At 40.4% G+C, this 22,640-nt stretch overlaps 1 long non-coding RNA gene across 1 annotated transcript in view; it reads right to left on the reverse strand.

Moving 5' to 3' along the window:
- Nucleotides 1-5,081: 5,081 nt before the first annotated feature.
- LOC123367190 overlaps nt 5,082-22,640 on the reverse strand; it is a 42,312-nt gene continuing 24,753 nt past the window's right edge. The window contains exons 2-3 of the long non-coding RNA XR_006578346.1: nt 6,645-6,724; nt 5,082-5,212 (exon numbers count right to left, since the gene is read on the reverse strand). This is a non-coding gene — a long non-coding RNA (uncharacterized LOC123367190). The remainder of the gene's footprint in view (nt 5,213-6,644; nt 6,725-22,640) is intronic.

Genomic DNA, 22,640 nt, shown 5'->3' on the forward strand with positions numbered 1-22,640 from the left:
CAAATCCAGGACTGTTTAAATCTTACTTCTGCTATGGACTCCCCATTTCAACACTGTATTGTTTATATTCTGTTTCACTGAAATGTTCCTTAATTAGAAAGACCTCAAAATAGTCTAAACACTGATAGCAATATGGTATTCTATGCTAGTATATACTTGAACAGACACATTTATCAATGTAATAGTAGAAAAAAATGTGAATGTTAGTCCCCAGCACGCGTGGGTTTTTTTAATCACAAGACCTTGGGGTTTGTGTATGAATGTGATCAACTTAGCCCTTGTCAATTAACATTTCTAGTGCTGTTTTAAATGGGTTATTGGATGAGTGCCTTTGGTTAGGTGTGGGGAATCCCTTAGATTTGTCCTTTGTTTCTCCAAGAGCCTAGATAAATACCTTATTTTAATTGCATTGGCCATTCCTATCATTATTTCATGTTCTAATATTCAAGTTCTTCTAGGGAAGGTGCCTGAAGTGACAAAAATGCAGAGCTGGAATGTGATTATGCCACTCTAAAACCAGAGTAATGTCAAAAAGAATTAGAACCAGAGACTTATGCTGACATTAAAGAGACTGGAGCCCAAATTCTCCTATTATACAGGCTTCTTGCATGATACTATTGAACTACGATGGCAGTGCCAAAAGAGTTCATAACTATCATACACCAAAATGCATAGAGGCTTTACCTGATGGTTAAAAATATTGAGTTCCCATTTTAAAATGCTTTGAGATTCTCATATTTAAAATCTGAATGCGTCACAGTTCAGGGCAACAGCACCTGTATTCCCCCTTCATGGCCCACCCAGGCACCCACTGGGAACTGAACTGCAGCAGCCCAGCTGGACAGCTGTGCCCAGAAAGGCCCTAAGAAGGCAAAAACTTTGTCACCAGGGAGGGAGCCCAGGGGCACTGCTCTTTCACAGAGCAGGGACAACTTGTGGGAGACATTACAGAGGCCACTGAGAGAGACCTCTGTTGGACTTGTACCCCGTAAGGGGTTTTCCTTAGTTTTCATCACACACACAGTGTGTGACTAGGCCAGAGGGCTGAGTCACCAACGACACAACACAGAGAGAGTGCAGGCACCCACACTTGGCCAAGCGGGGCACTCACAAGAGGTGAGTGTGCCCCGTTACAGTCTTCCTTAGCTGTTTAAGGTGCTCAGCACCTCACAGGTGTGGCATGTAATTTGTGTAATGTTATGGTCAGACTGGTATTTTTCTTCTTAGAAGTCTTTTGGGAAGGGAATCCCTTCCAAGCACCTATCTCCATATAGGACCTTTTTTTTGTAAAAGTAAATTTGTTTTGCAAACTCTGTGCTAGGAATAAATAGAAAATAGTCATAAACATCTATTAAAGCTGTTAAGTTGGCTGACTTTTGAGGAATGTCTCAACACTCAAACATGGGTACTCGCCTAAACTTAAAGAGTTAGTTTGCTTTCTACAAATGTCTTGTTTTATGAGACGAGAGAATGGTTTGATAAAACTAAAGTGATATTTCATTGTCCGAACTCCTAATGATATGCTTACTGACTATACAAACAAGTCATTGGTGACTGCGTCATAAAGATTTGTAGTAAGCACACAGGGCAAAATCCAGGCCCCACTGGAGTCAATGGGAGTTTTGCCATGGACTCTAGTACTGGGGCCAGGATTTCACCCACAGGACTTCAATGAGACCTTGAAATAAGCTTCACATCTCTTGCATAACTTCCAGGCAGAGAATGTCATTAAAAAGGTACACATTCGATTTTTCTGAAAGGGCTGTCTTTTTAAAAAAATAAATAAATAAACAAATGAGACTAACATTTCTCTCTCGGAAGAAAGTAAGAAGTGATGGGGACTCCTATGGAATTCATATACCTTCTAGGAGCCAAGGCCATGAGATGAATATTTAGCACCGCTCTAAAATCATTACTGAAAGCCAGTGAACTGTTTTTAAATAACGTAAACAGTCTGAAGATCTCATCTAGTGTAGATCCCTAGTGGAAGAATTCTAGACTTCATGGAGCCTGCTTGTAGGATATCTGGAGGATCAATAAATAATTGTATGACTCTTCTGCATAGATGGTTGCAGTGGCTCAGTATCACTAATTATGGAAACTTTTCCATCTATATATTAAGAGTAAAATATTCCCTTTTTACTAAGTGTGAGATGAGGTAAGGGCCAAATCTAAAAATACTTCCAGCTTCTTTGACTAGGTTTGAGGCAATATTATTGTTGCTAAAAATTCATTACAGTTTAATTGGTGAACATTTTGTAAGGGAGACAGAAAGCCTGAGTTGAACAATATCTGCTTCCCAGCCATAATGCTGAAAAGCCATGTTGCATCATCCAGTCTCTGGTTAAAGATGGTGAATTTATATACCTGTAGTGTGAAATCTTCTAATTATGCATAGAAGTGATACAGCATGACCAGTAGCAAGATAAAGCATGCAGTCGCAACACAAACTGCTCCCACCATTTTGACTTTGTGCCTCAGTCCTGTTATATAAAGCAAGAGGAGAATTCAGCTTCTGCCACCATTCAGTCTTTGGCTTCTCAAACAAATCTGCCAGGAAGATTCTATGACTGGATATCAGGCTTTAGAGCCTTGTGGGCAGGTGCAGAGCTAATCTGCTGATTCACCAAGGCACATGTCACTGTCTCCAACTTGGGGCTATAAAAGCTGCTCTTTGAGAGAGACAACTAGGAGAAGAGAAGGAAGTCTGGCCGAGAAAAAGCATTGTGACCAGTCAGCTCAAGAAGGAGCTCTGATTAAGGTTTTACATTTATAAATGCTCTCCTGTCTGAAGGCTTTTTTAAGAACAAAGGCTGTCCCCAGGGAAGAATGAGTTTTGGACCAAACCATATTGTGTGTGGAGTACTGCAATAGGTGGAGTACAGACTTGACCTATTCAGATATCATGTTTGGGGCGTGGACTCTTGTCAACTAGGAACCAGATTGAATCCTCCAACTCAACTGTCACGTGGGAACAAGCACACTCTTTTCATATTTAAATCAGAGATCTAGTGGTGAAAAGCTCCCTATTCAGAATACCGTAAATCATTCACATCTAGTCACCCATGCCTGTGTCACAGCTCTAGGTGAGCACCCTGCCCCATCTTAACTACTCACCAGATTTCTGAGGAGATTCAGCCACTGGATCCCATGTATTTTAAGCCTTGAGAGTCTAAACAGGGACAGTGCCTGGGCTCTGTCTTCAGGTCTCTGAGTGCACACTCAGGGTGTGGATCTTTGATCACCCTCTCCTGATAGTTTCAAGCACATGACCCACTGCCCAGTCCCTGCAATCAGTAGTAAGCCCTCATTCTCTCCCCATAGCTTAAACACACCCTCTCCCACAACTTCACTCAAAGATATGAGCCTTCTGGTTGATCTTTTCAAAGGGGCACATGGTAGGTGCAACACGTAATGTACACATGTAGACTTTTCACAAGATTTTAAACCATCATTGTTATTTAGTTAACAGCTAAAGCACAGAGTACAGATCATATAGAAAACATATATACCCAGAATGCAATGACCCTCACTCTAACTTGCCCTTCTCTCGGGAGTTCTTGAAGGACCATCTGAATTCCACCCACTGTGCCTCAAACCCCTGCAGTAGTTTCTATCCATTTTGAGGTGATGAAAATGGCCAAAGACCCTGACTAGATCAGCTCCTGTCCTTTTTGTAATGCCCCAGTCCCTCTGGTAGGTGACTCCTGGATCAGCCTTTACAGGTGATCCCAGACTCCGATCAGATGATTTTCTTGCCAGTGACAAACCAGTTCTGGGTGGAAGCATGCCTATTGTCTACCGTGTTTGTATTTGAATAGAGGACCATTCTGAGTTAACAGCCCTCTATTGTCAGCTCTGTATCAATAAGTCTTGGAATTTCTGTCCAAAATGGAAGCCGAGACAACCAAAGACAACTAGTGCCCACATTCACAATAGAATTTACAGTCTGATAAAGATACGTAGAGTTATAATCTCACGCAGAAGTAATAAGTTGTACAGACAGACCCAGATCATCACAACCGGCAAGAGAATGAGACAAAACAAAGGTCTCTAGAATATGTTTTTAAAACTCTTGTGTGTGTTGTCAACAGTACAGCAGTGGAAGCCCACTTAGTGCTGGTGAAGTATGGCAGCGAGTGCAAGCAGAATAAAATTTGTCCAAGAGCGTTCTGTCAACAAGCGTGGGAGAATAATTTAAAACTTTCATAAATGTTACTTTCTGAATTTCAAATGGGATGTAAAGTGAGATTGTTTTAATAATCCCCAAAACAGAATCCAAAGCAAGCCAAGGAAAAAATATGGCAAAAATCTAACTAAATACCCCAAGATCAAAACAGTCTGTACAAAAAGAGGAGCATTGCTAATAATATGAACCAATATTATTTATATGGTTTACCCTGAAACCAAAGTGTGATTTGTTTTATTTGAAGAATTTTGTGCCATCTCTAGATCAGTTTTCAGCCTAGGCTGCTAGTGATTAAAAGTAATTTGGGTCAGATTGATTACAGCTACAATGGTGTAAATTCAGGGTAGCTATTAACTTAAACAGTTACTCCAAATTTACTAACTAAAAGTAAAATCTGGCTCATTGCTGTTAGGGGTATATATGAAATTAGTTGGTCTCAAGCCAATTTCTAGTGAGCAAGTGTGCACGTCACAACTAATTGAAACCATTAGTAGTAGTCTCAGCAGGGAGGCCCAGGATAGAATGAACTACTCTTTCATGGCTGCAAGGGGTCTTTCCTAGTCAGCGATGAGACCGTGGAAGTATTTTGAAATGCTACTACCTATGCTGTATTTTTTTCTGTGGATAAATAAAGGAATTCTGGTCTCCAGGTTTGTCAATGAATGAGGCAGTTTTCACATGTACTTTAAACAACATGAGTTTTTATTGAGACAAGTGACTCAACAAGTTGTCACCACGCTAAATTAGTGTGATCTCACTAAAAATGACACATGAGATTTGCCATATGGTAGAAATATCTTCAGATACAAGGTGTTCTTCAAAAGTAAGCTTTTATTTAAAAAATAAACAAGTAACGACACACAATGAAGCACATGGTTATCACTACAAACTATGGACTCTCCATGCACCATATGTCCTCACATTTTCCACTTCCAGATCTGTCATTTTAATGGCAAGAAGGACTGTTCCAACAGCCAAGATGAAATATGAATGGGGTGATCATTCGGTGCAGGTATCTGGGAACTTGAAGAAACGAGGCAAAAATGTCTGGTTTTAAAGTATGAACCAAGTAATACATTTCAGTAGTGGGAAAAATTAACCATCTTTTAACCCTCATGGCTGTGGCTTTTTCCATGCCCATACTGGGCCAGTGTCTGCTTAGTTTTAGTTTGGTTACCTTTTAAATATAAATGTTCTGTTGCTTTCCTTTATCCTGGTACTTGGTTTTCCTGTACCAGTACATATTCAAAAAATACTGAGCCTGATACTTATTTTCATTAGGGCCTCTTCACATTACTGGAGCAGTGTAAAGGGGCCTTATTGGGTCTGATTCTTATTTACACTAACTTCTACAACTAGTTTAGGCATTAATATAGCGGTGGTGTAACTGTGCCATTTACAGTTGTCATGGATTATGTCAGTAGAGCATAGCCAGTAAAACAAGGCTCATCAAGACCCAAAGGTAATCACATCCATAAAAAGCCAAAACAGCCACAATTAGGATTTTTTTTCTTGACATTATCAGCCCTCATTTGGAAAACCTAACAGATTCATGTGAGAGGATATTTGATTTCCAAATGAACACTTCTATTACCCAGAGCCAGCAGCTTATCATTTAGGATGAAATTGGCACCTCTGCTGATTGCTAGCACAAGGCATATGCACCACTTAAAACCCACTAAGCAGTATTTTGAGGGTTTAAGTAGAATTTAAATGATGTACTGGGCTTCTGCTGGCCCCCTGCATAAGGTTGTTTCACCTTTTGTGATTGCTGGACACCAAAATGGGATTGAGAGCAATCACATAAGGGGAAATTATAGAATCAATTCACTTTGACTCTTTTAAATCAAGATTTTGTATTTTTTATATAGTACCAGATTCTACCACTCTCACTCAAAGAAGCAGACCCTTACTCTACGAGTAGTCCCACTAAAATCAGAGGGGCCACTTGGGGAAGAAGGTGCATGCTACAGATCATCATGAGTAAGTGTGAAACACCCATATATAATGAAAAGTCAGATACTTATAAATCCAACATATTGGTTGAGCCAAATTCTGACAATATTGTCTATGACAATCTAGTATTTTATTGAGATCTCTATGCATTCACTTGATCATATATTCATCTATCCCACTGACAAATTACATGCAAATTATATTTATCTGAAATGCAGTTCAGCTCTAGAATTCCTTCTATATAGCACAAAATGACTGTAACATAGGCTTAGCTAAATGCATAATCTATGCAGCACGTGCAAGTGAGCATTTGTTGATTTTAATTTTTTATTTTGTTGTTCTAGCCCTATAGCTTATACTGGTGTGACCACAAAAGACATGGTGTCTGATTATGTTTTTTTCTCCATCCTTACATGGGTATATGCAGTGTTGTTGCAGCTGTGTCAATCCCAAAATACTATATAGCTTGTCTCTCTTACACTTGTATTGTCATTCTCACCTTTGCAAAGTAGATGTAGAATGCCACCTGGTGATTCTCTACCAAACTAGGCCCATGCGTTCTGGATACATTAGAAATTCCTATCAAACCAAAGTATGGGCAGACAAATGTTAAATAAAACAAACAATACTGTAAATTTTTGCAAAACTTGAGAGCCAAAATGAAACTCTTCCACCTTACTTCCTAACTTCCATTTCATAAGGAACAATAACTTCCTGGATGTGGATAACACACAGCTATTTGGCTTTCTTTCCGTTAATATGGAAAATGATTACTCTTGCTTTTTAATCTGTCACATATTGTAATGAAACACAAATTCCTTCAAAACAAGTCTATATGCCAGCCCTTTATGGTTGCTTTGCCCAGTACAAGATGAATGGGAAGCAAGAGGGTAGTTTATGAGAAGAATCTGTCAAAACAGTTTTTCAGTTCAGTTAGGGCTGAGCACCTCCTTAAGGGTGCTGAAAGACAACAGTTCCAATGGAAATCAGTGTGAAACTGGGTGTTAAGCCCTGGGAGGCCGGGGGGAGAACACTCAATACTTCAGAAGATCAAGGCCATCTCTGAAAGACCGGATCAGATGAGACATTTGTGTTTTCCATTGCAGAGTTGTGAGACCCTATAAAAATAATAACAACAACAACCCTGGCCAAAGAGGCTGTGAGGATGGAGAGAGCAAACATGTTTTTCATTAAAAGATATACATATGCATGCACAAACATACACTAAATATGGGCCCAGACCAAACTCCAAAATCTGAATACCCCTAAACTCTGTCTGTGCATCTGTGAAACAGTAGAGCTCCTTATGCACATCTGTGAATATGGAAATGGGCTGACTGCTCTGCAGCAAGCTTCAATTAGTAACACAGATATTTCTGTAACTTGGTACGACATATAATGTTGCAGCATATTTCTGCCAAAAGAACTGGAATGTTGGTGTGGGGGTGTAGCACAAGGTCCACTGTGCTCCAGCAGCAGTAGTGGGAACTATATGTTGTGTACTACAAACTGCTTCATCATAGGCAATGGATATAATAGGCCAGGGAAGCTAAGCCTCCCCTGCGGTGCAGCTGCCAACCCACTGCCTTTACGAGCACGGATGCCTGGGCTGTGATGGCCCTACCTGTGCTCTGCCCCCAATGCCCCTCCTGCTTTTCCCCTGTGGCCCCACCTGTGCCCCACTTCTTCCCATCCCTACTCTGTCCCTCCACCAAGATTCTCGCTGCCTCTTGCTGAATCCCTCCACCTCTTCTCCGCAAATGGCCCCACTGCTTCCTGAGTCCCAACTCCCTCCACGCCCACCTCCCCCGAGGTCCCCACAGCTCGCTGAGTCCCAACTCCCCCCTCTCCTCTCCTGAGGTGCCCACCACTTTGGGGTAGAGGGACTCGGTGGGGGCCATGGAGGAGAAGGGGTGGAGGGGGGTGGAGGAGAGGAGGGACTTGGCAGGGGGAGGGGGCCTAGCATGAGCAGGGCCTGGGGAGGGGCAGCAGTGAAGCATGGGAGGGGCCTTGTGGAAGGAAGCCGAGTGGGGGTGGGGTCTTGGGGCAAAGCAGGGGGCAGTAGCACAGTCCGGGCACCGGGGGAGCTTCTCGCACTTAGGCCAGCATTCCCAAATGCCAGAGCCATGCACTGCCCTTGTGCTGCATGTTGGGAAAACTCCCTGGTTCCTGTCTAGAATAACCATGAGAGGAGGCTGCTGGACTATAATCCTGGTCTGTTTCCTTGCGATATCAAACTGTTCTGTTGGTTTGTCTGAGTGGGTCTGGTCTGAAGTGAATAGACCCAGGCACACAATGTAGAACACACTGAGGAACCTCAGTCCCAGTCCCCCAAAGTTGTGTAAAAAGCCACAAGGCAGACTTACCCTATCTTGAACAACCTCACAGTGGGGTAATGAGCAGGAGGATCAAGGGGTTGCATGTGTATTTAAAAGCATTAAATATATTTAGCATTCAGTATGTTAGTAATTTAATGCAAAATACTATACAAATAAAGGAAAATGCATGTACCTCAACCATCAAATTATATAACTCATTTACTAAACGAATACCAGAATATTTTTAGTAGGTTTTGATAAGTGGAAGAGTAACTAAAGAAATAAGAGTAACTCAAGAGTATTCTTATGTTAAATATCCAAAGGACAAATCTTTTATAAGTGGGTTTTTGTTTGGTTGGTTGGTTGGTAGTTGCTTTCCTGCAGCCTCCACTCTGTTCCCTCCTCCATCCCTTTGAACTCTGTATGTTTTGTGCTAATTCTATTTAGGTCACGAACAGATGGGCTAACCTATAACTTTTTAGCTGTCTGCTTTTCTTTTGGTCCAAAAAAGGTTGCCTTTTAGCAGTATATTCACAGCTAGGTGCCTTGGCGCATATGTGGGTGGTTTTGAGGGTTGGACCTCAGTGGGGTTGCATTGTTTAGGAAATCTACCTCAATGTGTTGTGGGTGAGAGCAGAATTTGACCCTTTCTCCGCTTGCCAGTTCAAATCTGGTTCAGATTTGTAGTAACTGATAGCTATACTCTGACAGCCAATGTGCAGGCCATTATTTGGAGGATAAGCATGGAAGCTGTCCCAGGTGTTACCTGACCCTCCTGCCCATTAAGTGTTGATGTCTTTCAGCAGGGCTTGAATTTCCCTCATGTTTGAAAAGAACAAGTAAAGAACTTTAGATTTAGGGGGGATACCATCCAGGGAAATGCAAAATTTTAATATTTCTCCTGGCTTGATTGCGAACACTGTCCTTCGTGTATTATTTTTAATCAGATATAAAGTATAATGTGTATAGTCTTTTTAATGCTTCTGGGCTCCTTCATCCCAAATGAGACAAGCTTTCTCAAATTGCCTTCTTCCAGAAATATTTGGAGAATGAGCTGTACCTACTGCTTCTGTTCTACATTACTTCTGGATGTAGTTTGATTTGTCAGTTTGGCTCAGCCATTTTTTTAGGTTACCAGGTTCCACTGATCTCCTTTAGTAATATTCATGGCTACTTTCTATTTTGTGCAGGCCCTGTAAATTTTGCCTGCAGTTTTGTTTACATGAAATGAGTTTAGTGGTCCCAGCTCAGAGCCCAGTAGTCAAGTATCCCTCTCAAGCACATTTGGTACTAATGAAGACCCTTACTGGCAGAGTCAATAGAATGAATTGCTATGGTATGTCAGGGTGGAGGGCAGTGAGGGGAAATTTGCACTGATCATGTTGATACTGTAGTGTTCTGTGAGTAGAGACTGCCAGCCATAGAAACATCAGCCAGGCACCATACAAAAGCATTAAATTTAAACACTTGTTTGGCTTTAAAATTTAAAAAACTCACTTCTTCCTACTCCAAACACAAAAGGCAAGGACTAATTTCAGTCCTGCAATTCCAAAGGGTTTCAGACAGACCCTCTAGAGTGGAATGTGTCTCCTCAGCCACAAGTGCAGGCAGCCTTGATTTGCCAGTAAAGTGAAAATCTGCTGCAGCTGTCATTATCCTTTAAAGTGCTTTCAGTTGTCATGTATCAAGAAAGTAGAGTCTAAGTGGAGGAAATTCAGAGACAGAAGGAAAGAGATTAATGCATCTGCAGTAAGAACAGGTAGTGAAATGTGAATTGCATGTGTAGATGGGTGCACAATGAGATGAGAACATCCAGGTCCAGCTGTAGACCTGACTCAAGAGAAAAAGGTCATCCCTATCAACGTTGCCCACAGTAATTTAATGTGAAGTGCTAGGGCCCTGACCTTTCTTGTTTGATAATTTAACTCTGTGAATCTTATTGAGTGTGTTTTGAGTATGTTATGCAAACAATACTGTTGAGGAAAGGAGGTCTGTTAGAGTTGGAACTAGACCAAATACTACTGGTTCACTTGGAGGTTCAGATTTGAACTGCAGCCCTATAAATCATCTCCTACCTCTGCTCCCATCATTCCTGCAGGCTCGGGACCAAGAGATGTATCCCAGATGGGGTGAGGAGGGACAGGCACAGACTACCTTCCTTCTGTTCTGTGTTGACATGCCCCCTCCAAAGATCTTCAGAGATTACCAGTTCCCCTCAACTGCTCCACCCTTTGATTCTTTTTCAGGACATGACTGGGTATGATCATCTACGATCTGGAAGAGGTGTCCTCAAGGTGTTTGGGGGACTGTGTGCCCACATTTCTAAATATGGGGGTGGTAGCCAGGAAATTTCTGCTCCAGGGGGCTTTATGAATAACAAACAGATAGAAGCCAAGTATACTTTGCCCAATTTTGTGAAGCCCTTGGGGTTTCTGAGCAGCTGTACATTAGGGTTTCTAGGCCATCTTTCTTAGAAGACAGGTGGTCATGCTTAGCAGTGCCCTGTGGGTAATAGCCACCTTGGACTAAAATCACAGAGGGGAATTAGCACTGCAACATGTAGCACTTAGGCATGCTGCCACCTAGGTATTCATAACCCTGAGCTCGGGCTCCCTATACAATGCATGGGGAGAGAGAGGTGCCTAAGAATGGGATCAACAAAAGCCATTACAGTGAGTGGGGAGATGCCTAAGTTGGCCAACATGAAATGCCAAGTAGATGTATGGTCTAAGCCCTGCCCCTCAGAGGGGTTTAGAGGCCTAACTCCAGGCCAGAGGGAAATGCCCATCTCCACTCAGGATTCACATCCATGAACCCTCTCCTAGAATTGGTCACCTAGGCCAGTATTTATCCACAGTGCAACAATAACTGGGCCACAGAGAGTGACTGACTATACTCCAGTGGTTAGGGCACCAACATGGGAGGTGGGAGACCCCAGATTCAGTATCCCTGGTCCAATCACTTTTATCATTTATTGAGAGTGGAGTAGCTTCAACAGGAAATATTGAGGGAGCCCCACCTCGGAATATCCCATAGTTTAGTGACTAGAGTAGTCTCCTCAGAGGTAGGATTTGAACAGGGGTCTCCAGTCTCCCCATCAGGCAGAGGATGGATTTGAACCCCCTACATCCCAGTGCTCTAACCCCTGGGATAAAAGTTATAAGGTAGGCAGCACCACCCTTACCCCCTCTTGCAGCAGCACCACCAAGGTTGTGGGAATGGAAACCAACTTGGTAGGTGGCCATTGAGCATACCTACAAGATTGGGCACTGCACATGACTTAGGCAAATGAACAGCTATCTTCCTCCAGTTTAATTACTCTGGGGCTTAGGCCAGAGATAGGCATCCAAGTGCTAAGAGTGAGGCAGCAGTCTACATGCTCTGAAGAGTTAGGTGCTGAGTGAGTTGAGGCATCTGCGGGGTTCAGGGGAAGTTTATTGAATCCCAGCGGAGCCTAAGACTGGGACTTAGGTACCTAAGGACCTTTGTGGATCTTACCCCAGCCCATTATCTCCCTCTGAAGACTGCATAGGAGGCAGGAGGGAGTATCTGGTCTCCCTATATATATTTAATGATAAACAGGGCAAAGGTCCCAGGGGCTGGAGAGGCTAGCTGTGGTTTGCTATACTAAGCTCAGTCTACATATACCATATATTTAACCAAAACAATTTAAAATCAAAGCTAACATATTCTTGTTTTGTCTAATTAATCACACTCAAATTTCAATGGATTTATACCACATCCATCATGTTTAATTACTTTCATGATTAGTTGATTACTAGTAGGTTTTCCATCAGACCATTCCTGTTACTTAATATGTGACTTCCATTTATTAAAAGTGATATGTTTCTACTCACTATAATACATACAATTAATTTTTATGGATTAGCCTTCAGTTTAATAAAACAATACTGTCTGCAGTAATCAATTGATGCCTAATTGGGACAAAACAAATCAGTGGAATGAAGCAGAATTCGGGATAATGAGAACCATCTCTGGAACTAAAAATCTTTAATTGATGGTGCTATATTAAACTGGAAATTAAACTAAAATTCATAAAAAAAATATTTTTCTGTATAAACTGACTTCTTGTTTAGATTTTTCTTTAAAGAGTTGTCATACTTGCCAAAGCTTCTCAAGACACAGGAAGGGCCCAATACTTGTTTATGATAATATCCCTTTATATCTCTCTGGCAGTGTAAAGTGGTCTTAAAATGGATATAAATTAAATTTGTACACAAATTTAGGCACCTTCATGCTTTCAGGGCAGTGTAAAGGCAATGTAAATAAACCTTTGTATATATGAGAATTCAGGCTCAATGCAGTAAAAATTAGCTTTTATATATATATATAAAAAAGCTAATTTTTACTGCATTGAGCCTGAATTCTCATATATATCAAAATAAAAAAAATATGGTCCTATCAGAAGAAAATCTAAGAGGAAAAGGGAATTCAGGAGAACCGGCAATTCCTCAGACATATTGGCCTCTTACTATTCTTTCAGGAGCGATTTAATCATCAGAAAAGCAAAAAGGTATCCTCCAAAAAGTGGAAACATGGATGAATTACTACAGAGTACAAAAGAATAGCACACGCATGAAGGGACAAAATCAGGCTAAGGCACAAAATGATTTGCATTTAGCAAGATTTATAGAATCTCTTCTTACTGTATTAGGATCAAGACCAATATGAAGGAAAGAGTCAGTCTTCTTAGCAGGGAAGGAGAGTGAAAAATGGACTACATCAAGAAAGCTTAAGTGTCTAATGCCTATTTTGCTTCAGTCTTTTCCAACAATTTATATAAACAACCGAGGGAGAAGGAATAAACATCAAAATAGGGAAAGAACAGATTAAAGAATGTCTAGATCAGGGGTAGGCAGCCTATGGCACGCATGCTGAAGGCGGCACACGAGCTGATTTTCAATGGCACTCACACTGCCCAGGTCCTGGCCACCAGGCTGGGGGGCTCTGCATTTTAATATAATTTTAAGTGAAGTTTCTTAAACATTTAAAAAACCTTATTTACTTTACATACAACAATAGTTTAGTTATATATTATAGACTTATAGAAAGAGACCTTCAAAAACGTTAAAATGTATTACTGGCACGCGAAACCTCAAATTAGAGTGAATAAATGAAGACTCGGCACACCACTTCTGAAAGGTTGCCAACCCCTGGTCTAGATAAACTAGAAGTATTCAAGTCAGCAGAGCCAGATGATATTAACCCTAAGGGATTAGCTGAAGCAATCTGAGAACCGTTAGCGATTATCTTCAAGAAATCATGGAGGACAGTGAGGTTCCAGAGGACTGAAGAATGGCACTATATTTGCTCACCTTGACAAATGGGAGAGAGGGGAATTGGGAAACTATAGACCAGTCAGCCTGACTTCAATACCTGGAAAAATCTATTAAGCAATCAATTTGTAAGCATCTGAAAGATAAAAGGGGTTACAAATAATAGCTAACATGGATTTGTCAAGATCAGCTAATGTCACACCAACCTAATTTCTTTCTTTTGACAGGGTTAATGGCCTAGTGGATAGGGCAGAATCAGTAGATGTGATATATCTTGATTTTTTTTGTTGTTTTTGTTTTTTAGTAAGGCTTTTGACACAGTCCCACACAACATTCTCAGAAGCAAACTGTGGAAATGTGGTCTAGATGAAATTACTATGAGGTGGGTGCAGAACTCGTTGAAAGACCGTGCTCAAAGCTAGTTATAATGGTTTGCTGCCAAACTGGGAAGAAATATCTAATGGAGTCCTGCAGGGGGTCTGTCCTGGCTCTGATAGTTGTCAATATTTTCATGTAATGACTTGGGTAATGAAGTGGAGATTATGCTTATAAAGTTTGTGGATGACACCAAGATGGGAGAGGTTGCAAGCCCTTGGGAAGACAGGATTAGAATTCAAAATGACCCTGAGAAATTGGAGAATTGGTCTGAATTCGACAAGATGAAATTCAGCAAAGACAAGTGCTTTGAGCAGGGGGTTGGACTAGATGACCTCCTGAGGTCCCTTCCAACCCTAAGATTCTATGAAAGTACTGTCTTTAGGAATGGAAAATCAAATGTACAATTACAAAATGGAGAATAAGTGGCTAGACAACTGTGCTGCTGAAAAGGTTCTGAGGGTTATACAAATTGAATGAGTCAATGTGATGTGGTTGCAAGAAAGCTAGTTTTTTGGAGTGCATTAACAGAAGTGACATATGTAAGAAACCAGAGGTAATGGTTGTGCTCTACTTGGCACTGGTGAGGACTCATGTGGAATACTGTGCTCTGTTCTGGATGTTACACTTCAGGAAACGTGGACAAATTTGAGAGAATTCTGAAAAGAACTGTTTTTTAGATATAGCTATATTATAAAGGCCTACTGTACGCTGTATATAATTAATATAGTTGTTACAGACTTTTTTATTTGGGGTGGATTTTGTCCTATTCATCTCTGAAGCTGAAGTAGAAATTTTCTCTAACAGACATAATATTCTTATGTATTAAGAACTATGAACACCTTTGAAAATGAAAGATTCACACACTGTGGAGTTGACAGTGAGTAAGGAAGAAGTGAGAGTGAGTGATTGATAACAGCATGGAACAAAAGATCAGTACATTCTCCAGTACTTCAATTTGGAGTGGATTGTCATGTCTCTGTAAACTTGCCAATTGCAGTGGTATATTTATAAAACCTTAGGCCTTGAATAGTTGAATCAGAGCAATCAGCTAAGTCACAAATTATGGGTTTGGTCTATGAAAGCCTTGAAATAGAGCAAGATAAGCTTCCCTTCTTGCCTCACTAAGTAGACTATTACATACACAGGCATATTTATTTACATTGGGATGCCCAAATTTTCCCAGCAGGAATTGTTGCATTTCCAAGAGCGGGATATATAAAGGGTATAGATATCAAATATGCTTTGAATGTGTTATTAATAACTATAGGTCCTGCTTGCCCTTAAATCAGGAAATCATCACTCTATTCCCCTGCTAAGGACACAAGCAAAGTCTCAAAATGTACCTTTGTTTATCCTACCTCTGTTACCCAAGGAATAGGCTAAAAACAAAATCTTGATGCTATTGTAAATAACTTCAGAAAAGTTTTGATTTACATATAAATTGAACTTCTTTCCTCCTTTTTCTAGCTAAAAAGAACTCCCAACAGTTGGCAAATAAGGGTAGTAGCCTCTTTTCCATGGCACAATGGCCCACTGTGTGCTTGAGTTAATAAAGTTTCACAGAGAAGTGAAAACTGTACATTTAAGTTAGGAATATCTTACTGTGAGACCCAGGAAACTGGAGGTTCCAGATATCAAACTTTCTGATTCCCCCAAGTCCAATACACTCCAAATTAGAAAATGGACACTTGTCTGCCTTAAGAATCGGATATCTGTCTCTATATATGTTGGGGGAACTATAGAAGACTATTAAAAAGCACAAACATCTAACCTACTTAAATCTTTAAAATATTAAAAGAACTTGGCTAAAAGGAGGAATTCTAATTAGTAATATGCTAATGTGGGAATACAATTGTTGAAGCTAACAATACATAAAAAGCCTATGATAGGAAAAGGATCTAAGAAATTAGTTATACATTGATGACATCTACTAGATACGATGCAAGTAGCAGAGAAACTGAGGGAGCAAAAATCTGAGAGCCTGGACCACGTTTGATATCTGACTAAGAAGTGATGAGAATATATTAAAGAACACAGTCTGAAATTAGAGTAACTCAAAGAAAAATACAAAGTTCCCTTTGCTGAGTCTGCACTTTTCCTTGCGAGCCCCAAGGAACTCAGGGATTTGGGGATTTTTGCTAACTACTGCTATATGCATGTTTCTCCTTTGTAAGTCCAAGTAAATTGGCCTAAGAGAACCTCAAAGAAAACTTCTAAGCAATTGCTTTGGTGTTTTAAACTACTCCCTTTCAAACCAAAAGCTATTAATACCAGTGACCACATTCAGAAGAGTGTCTTGAGACAACGTACAACTTTACATCAAGGAGAATTCAACACATGCTAAATGTATTAGTAATACTAAAAAAAACCTGATAACGGTTGATTTTATATCTATTTGGATCTTGCTGATTTAAACTTGGTTAAAAATAACTAAATGTCTTGCTTGGTGAGAAAAATCTAGTATTAAAATCAGTAAGCCAGTGCTCCCTGCACTCACTAAAAAAGGGGTCATCCTTATTAAACATTATTCAAATATTGGCTGTAATATCTGATCAAATTGGCAATTCTAGTTTATTAGATTTCAGCTTGAAAATCTAACTGGTACCTTAGCAAAAGTCACAAATTTGACCTGCCTATACATACAGACAGTTAATTGCAATGGTACATGTAACTATTGCAGTGGTGACCACTCCACTGAAAGGCTAAGTATTTATTATTATTTTATTATGATGATTACAGTTATTTCAAGCTATGGTCCAGGTTTGCAAAAATGCAGAAACATCATGCATGTGAGTGAAGCTCAGTAAGAATTTTAAGTACATTAAAAGCAGGAAATCTGCCAAACATGCAGTGGAACTACTAGACAACTAAGGTATTGAAGGAGCATTCAAGGGAGACAAGGCCATTGCAGAGAAACTAAATGAATTCCTTGCACTGGTCTTCACTGCAGAGAAAGTGTGGCGGGGAGGAAGGGGAGGGGGGAATGGTGAGGGTGCGGGGAGACCCACGTCAGAGCTATTCTTTTTGGGTGACCAATCTGAAGTACTGTCCCACACTGATATGTCAATAGAAGTTTTAGAACAAACTGATAATTTTAACAGCAATAAGCCATCAGGACCAGATGGTATTCACCCAAGAGTTCTGAAGGAACTCAAATACGAAATTGCAGAACTACTAACTGTGGTATGTAACCTATTGCTGAAACAAGTCTCTGTGCCAGATGACTGGAAGGTAACTAATGTACCACAACTTTTAAAAAAAATCTCCAGAGGTGATCCTGGCAATTACAGGCTAGTGAACCTAATTTCACTACTGGGCAAATTGGTAGAAACTACAATAAAAAACATTCTCATCAGATATACAGATAAAACATGAGTTTTGTAAAGGGAAGCCATGATTCACTAATCTGTGAATTCTTCGAGGGAGTCAAAGCATGCAGATAAGGGTGATCCAGTCGATACAATGTACTTGCACTTTCAAAAAGCCTTTTGACAAAAGTCCCTCACCAAGGACTGTTAAGAAAACTAAGTAGACATGGGATAAAAGGAAAGGTCCTCTCATGGATCAGTAACTAGTTATAAGATAGGAAACAAAGAGGTAGGAATAAATGGTCAGTTTTCACAATGGAGACTGCGGGGTCCCCCAAGTATCAGTATTTCAACTTGTGCTGTTCATAGATTACTCTCTGTTCCAGATCATTAATGAATATGTTGAAGTGGAAAAGTTTGCAGATGATACAAAATTATTCAAGATAGTTAAATCTAAAACTGGTTGTGAAGAATAAAAGGGATCTAACAAAACTGGGTGACTGGGCAACAAAATGGCAGATGAAATTCAACATCGGTAAGTGCAAAGTAATACACAATGTGTGTGTGTGGCCGGAGGGGCGGGGGATTGGGAGGGACAGGGAAATAATCTCAACCATTCATACAAAATTAGCTGTTACCACTCAAGAAATAAATCTTGGAGTCCCTATGGATAGTTCTCTGAAAACTTTAGCTCAATGCACAGCAGCAGTCAAACGAATGTTAGGAACTACTAGGAAAGAAACAGAAAATATCATAATCCCACTATATAAATCCCTAGTGTGCCCACACCTTGAATACTGTGTCCAGTCCAATTGCTCCATCTCAAACTATCCAGTGGAACTGGAAAAGGTTCAGAGAAGGGCAACAAAGATGAGCAAGGTTATGGAATGGCTTCCATATGAGGAGAAACTAAAAAGATTGGGCTGTTTATCTTAAAAAAGAGATGACTAAGGGGAGATATGATAGAAGTCTATAAAATCATTAATACTGTGGAAAGAGTGAATGGAGAAGTGATATTTACCCTCTCCCACAATACAAAACCCAGGGGTAATCCAATGAAATTAATAGGCAGCAGTTAATACAAACTACACACAATTAACCTGTGGCACTCATTGCCATAGGATGTTATAATGACCAAAAGTATAACTGGGTTAAAAAAAGAACTAGGTAAATTCATGGAGGATAGGTCCATCAATGGCTAATAGCCAAGATGGTCAGGGATGCAACCCCAGCCTCAGGGTGACTCCAAACCGCTGACTGTCAGAAGCTGGGAGGGGAAGACATTGGTGGATCACTCCAACCGCCCTGTCCTGTACACACACTCCGAAGCTCTGGTACTGGCCACTGTTGGAGAGAGGATGCTGCATTGGTTTGACACAATATGGGAGTTCTTATAGTCTTACTCTCATATGTAAGTGTTTGCAGGTTCAGTTCCTTAGCCAATTTATACTTCTTAAAACTAGTTGACCATGTTCATGAATTTCATGTGGCTCTGACAGTTACTCATTGGGGCACATTCCTTTTCCTTAGTTCATAGGAATCTTTGCATACAGGATGCCTTTAACCTAGATAGTTTTGTCTACAGGATATCTTTCACTGATTAGCAGCTCTTAATAGGCTATTTCATAGAGAATACTAAATTGACAACAACAGCCCAATGAACAATGTAATGAATTGTCTCTCAGGCAGCATTTTATTAAACCCAGATTTTAAAAAAATACTTTGCTGGGGAATAGGTTTGATCTTGAATTAGAAGAGTCTGAAGTGCATTAAAAACATCACTACGTAGTGGACATTTGAATTATATTTTAAATAAACATCAGCCAGAATAAAATTCTTCATTCTAATTAATCTATCAAAAGCTGAAATGAGTCCAGATTGACCATAAGAGTGGATGAAATGTTAGAGCAGAGGGTTCTTCTTAACCATTCAGCTGAAAAGATGTACTGTCTTATCAGTCATTTAGTTAATCTGTATTTTCCAAACACAAAACATAAAGAACAATTATTTAAAAATAAGAGAAAATAACATTGAGCAACTATAAGAGATGTTTTTTCCCTTATTATTTTACACCCCAAAGCAAGAACAGGAAGAAATCCTGCACCTATAGAGATTTGTGACCTGAATAGGGTGACCAGATAGCAAGTGTGAAAAATTGGGATGGGGTGGAGAGTAATAGGTGCCTATATAAGACAAAGCCCTGAATATTGGGACTGTCCCTATAAAATTGGGACATCTGGTCACCCTAGACCTGGACAGCACAAACATGCACTTAGCGGCATGTGTGACCCATTTTCACTATTATGTTCCATAAAGTTTGCATTGTTTTCTGTTGTGGTTTATATCCCACTGGTTTAAAGTTTTCACTCTTATGGTCATTGTTTGCAGTATTTGATTTTCAGTAAAGGTTATTATTGACAAAGGCTTAGAATAGTTTCATAAAATTACACATGCCATACATATAATGAAGTTCCCTTTGGAAAAAGCAAAATCCTTACACAGAGACTAATGAAATCCTTACACAATGAATAATAAACTTTAATTTCAATACTTTAGCTCCTAGCCTCAAAGCAGGAGCACCAGAGATCCCTGGCCCTGTACTCTGATTTGCTGCAGTCTGCAGAAGCAGTTTCTCTTGCTATTCATAATATTCTAAAAGTCTCTGCACTGCTGCCTCCCACTTATTGATGGGGTTCCCTCCTGTGTTCTCACAGATGTTATGCAAATTACTGCAAGCATTTATTACACATTGCAAGTACTGCTGAGCAGCCTCCAGCCTTGTTATGAGGTACTTCTGTCTCCCTTTCAGCCTTCCAAATGCACACTCCACTCTCATTCTGAAGGTACTTGGGGTATAACTAAACAGCTCCCTTCTCCTGTCCCAGTGTCCAGTAAAAGGCCTCACAAGCCAGGGAAGCAGAGGGTGAGCTGGTTTCCCAGAATGACAATAGAAATCACACCATTGTTAATGTCAATAGTTGCCCTGGGAGCAGAAATGCCATTTTTCCCTGAAGAGAACAGGCATGAGCTTCTAAATATTCCACCATGGTGGACCTTTCCAGATGAGACCATGTTGATACTGGTGAACTTTCCACAGCGATCAACCAGCCCGTGGAGCACCATGGCGAAAAAAACCCTTTTTGTTGACCAACTTTGAGTCCTGGTAGAGAGAGATAAAGAAAAGGCATGTGGGTCTCATCAGTTACTTTAATACAGTTGGGGCTCCCAAATTGTGCAGATCCAACAAATTTCCTGTGCATTGTCTATCTTTATGAACTGGGGCACCAGCACTTTCTAAATAGTTGTGCAAATGTCCATGACAACAGCCCCAACAGGTGATCTACCAACATCGAACTGGTAGCTACTGACCAGCAGCAGTCAGGGATGGCAAGCTTCCAGATGATGATGCTTCTCCAGACTGAGAAGAGTTCTCACTTAAGTGTTTCACAGTGGCAGCTCCAGGTGGAGCTTTGCAAAGATCTCCAGAAAACTGGCCTCTGTCATCCCAGGTCTGCATCACTATGCTTTCCCACCAACCAGTGCTACTTTCCCAAGCCCAGAAATGACACTCTACTGAGTGAAATAGCTTCAGAAAAAGTTCATCCATAAGTAGCTACTCTGTTTCATCCTCCTCCACTCAAATCAGCTCGCCGGCACAGGGGCTGACTGCCAAAGCTATCCAGCTGCATAACTGCAATGATTTTGGATTAATTGTTCCTCATATGTTTATATGCAGAAGCACATCATGATTGTGGTGCATAGCATTGCTCCCTCCATGCTGGCTAGGATAAAAATGATGCTGGCTCCCAAAAGACAAATGAATCATGGGCTGCCAGGAGAGGAAGAGTGTGAATTTTCTAGTTTGACCCCACATCCCAGAATTCCAGTCACTTTTTGCTAGATATTCCACAATGAGATTCAAGAAAAATCACAAATACAGAGAGCCCAGCAGTGAGATAATACACTATGGGATACCTGTCCTGAATGTTGTGCATTCAGGGCCATGTGCATCTACTGATTCAAAAGGAAGCAGGTTAAAGCTGACTGTATGGACATAATGATTTTGTTTTAGTTCCATAGATGTTTATATGCAAAAACATATTCTGCAAAAACTTCCCTATATAGATAAACCCTAATCGAAAGGTTTTACCATGAGACAGAATACTGACCTTTTTTAAACTATTTTTCAAGCAACCTACATATCAAATTCTTTAGACATGATGGACCATGTGACCCAGGGTAGCCCTCACTGAAAATGCCATTGTCAGGGCAGGCTGCAAAAAGGAGAGCAGATTCTCCCTAAACTGGTGGTTAACACTGAAGTTAGACTCATCAACCAGTCACAAACTCTGCTTCTGATCCCCCATACTGGTTACACTGCTCTACAGCCAAAATGCTTCTGAAATAAATGTAGTCAAACTTTACTAATTCTGGGTCACTGAGAACGAAAATGATGCTTAAAATTGTTGATTGGCTCTAGTTTTCAAGTTATGCTATTGGGTCAGTATATACAACCCTTGACTTGGGAATAGCGGAGGATAAGTGAGTTATAAAGGGAAGGGAACTCAATTTAAACCAGAAATCACTAAAATACATCTTTGACTGGATCTATGAATAAATCTATGACTAGGTTTGGACAGTACTTGCTTTTTAGGCAAAACAATGAATGATGCAATCTGAAGCTGGTATTGCGTCATACATGATATGAATTGCATCATGTTATTCCTAGAAGTCATGGATGATGCAATCATAACGAAGCTTACATCACTCTGCTGAACAAATTGCCCTATATCAGCTCTAGAAATCATACAGTGTCGTGCTCTCTTATTTGTCAGTGTTTGATTTTGCAAAGGGACACATTTCTGTTTAGCCAAAGTGAGCAGAGATGCCTCGTACTTGTGTGAACAGTGCAGATAACTTCTGCTATGTTTGTGGTGAAGTGACTTTTGCATCACAAAAGCGCAGTATAACCACTATGGTTAAGAAAGCCTATCGCCTTTATTTTGGCTGCAAAATTGGAGATCAGGACAAGAGGTGGGCCCCACACATATGCTGCAACACTTGTGCAACAAATCTTCGCCAGTGGTTGAACAGGAAAAGGAAATCTATGCCTTTTGCAGTGCCAATGATTTGGAGAGAGCCAACAGATCATACCAGCAATTGTTACTTCTGCATGGTGCCTCCAGTTGGGAAA

Source organism: Mauremys mutica, chromosome 3 (genome assembly GCF_020497125.1).
Source record: "Mauremys mutica isolate MM-2020 ecotype Southern chromosome 3, ASM2049712v1, whole genome shotgun sequence".
Lineage (NCBI taxonomy): Eukaryota > Metazoa > Chordata > Testudines > Geoemydidae > Mauremys > Mauremys mutica.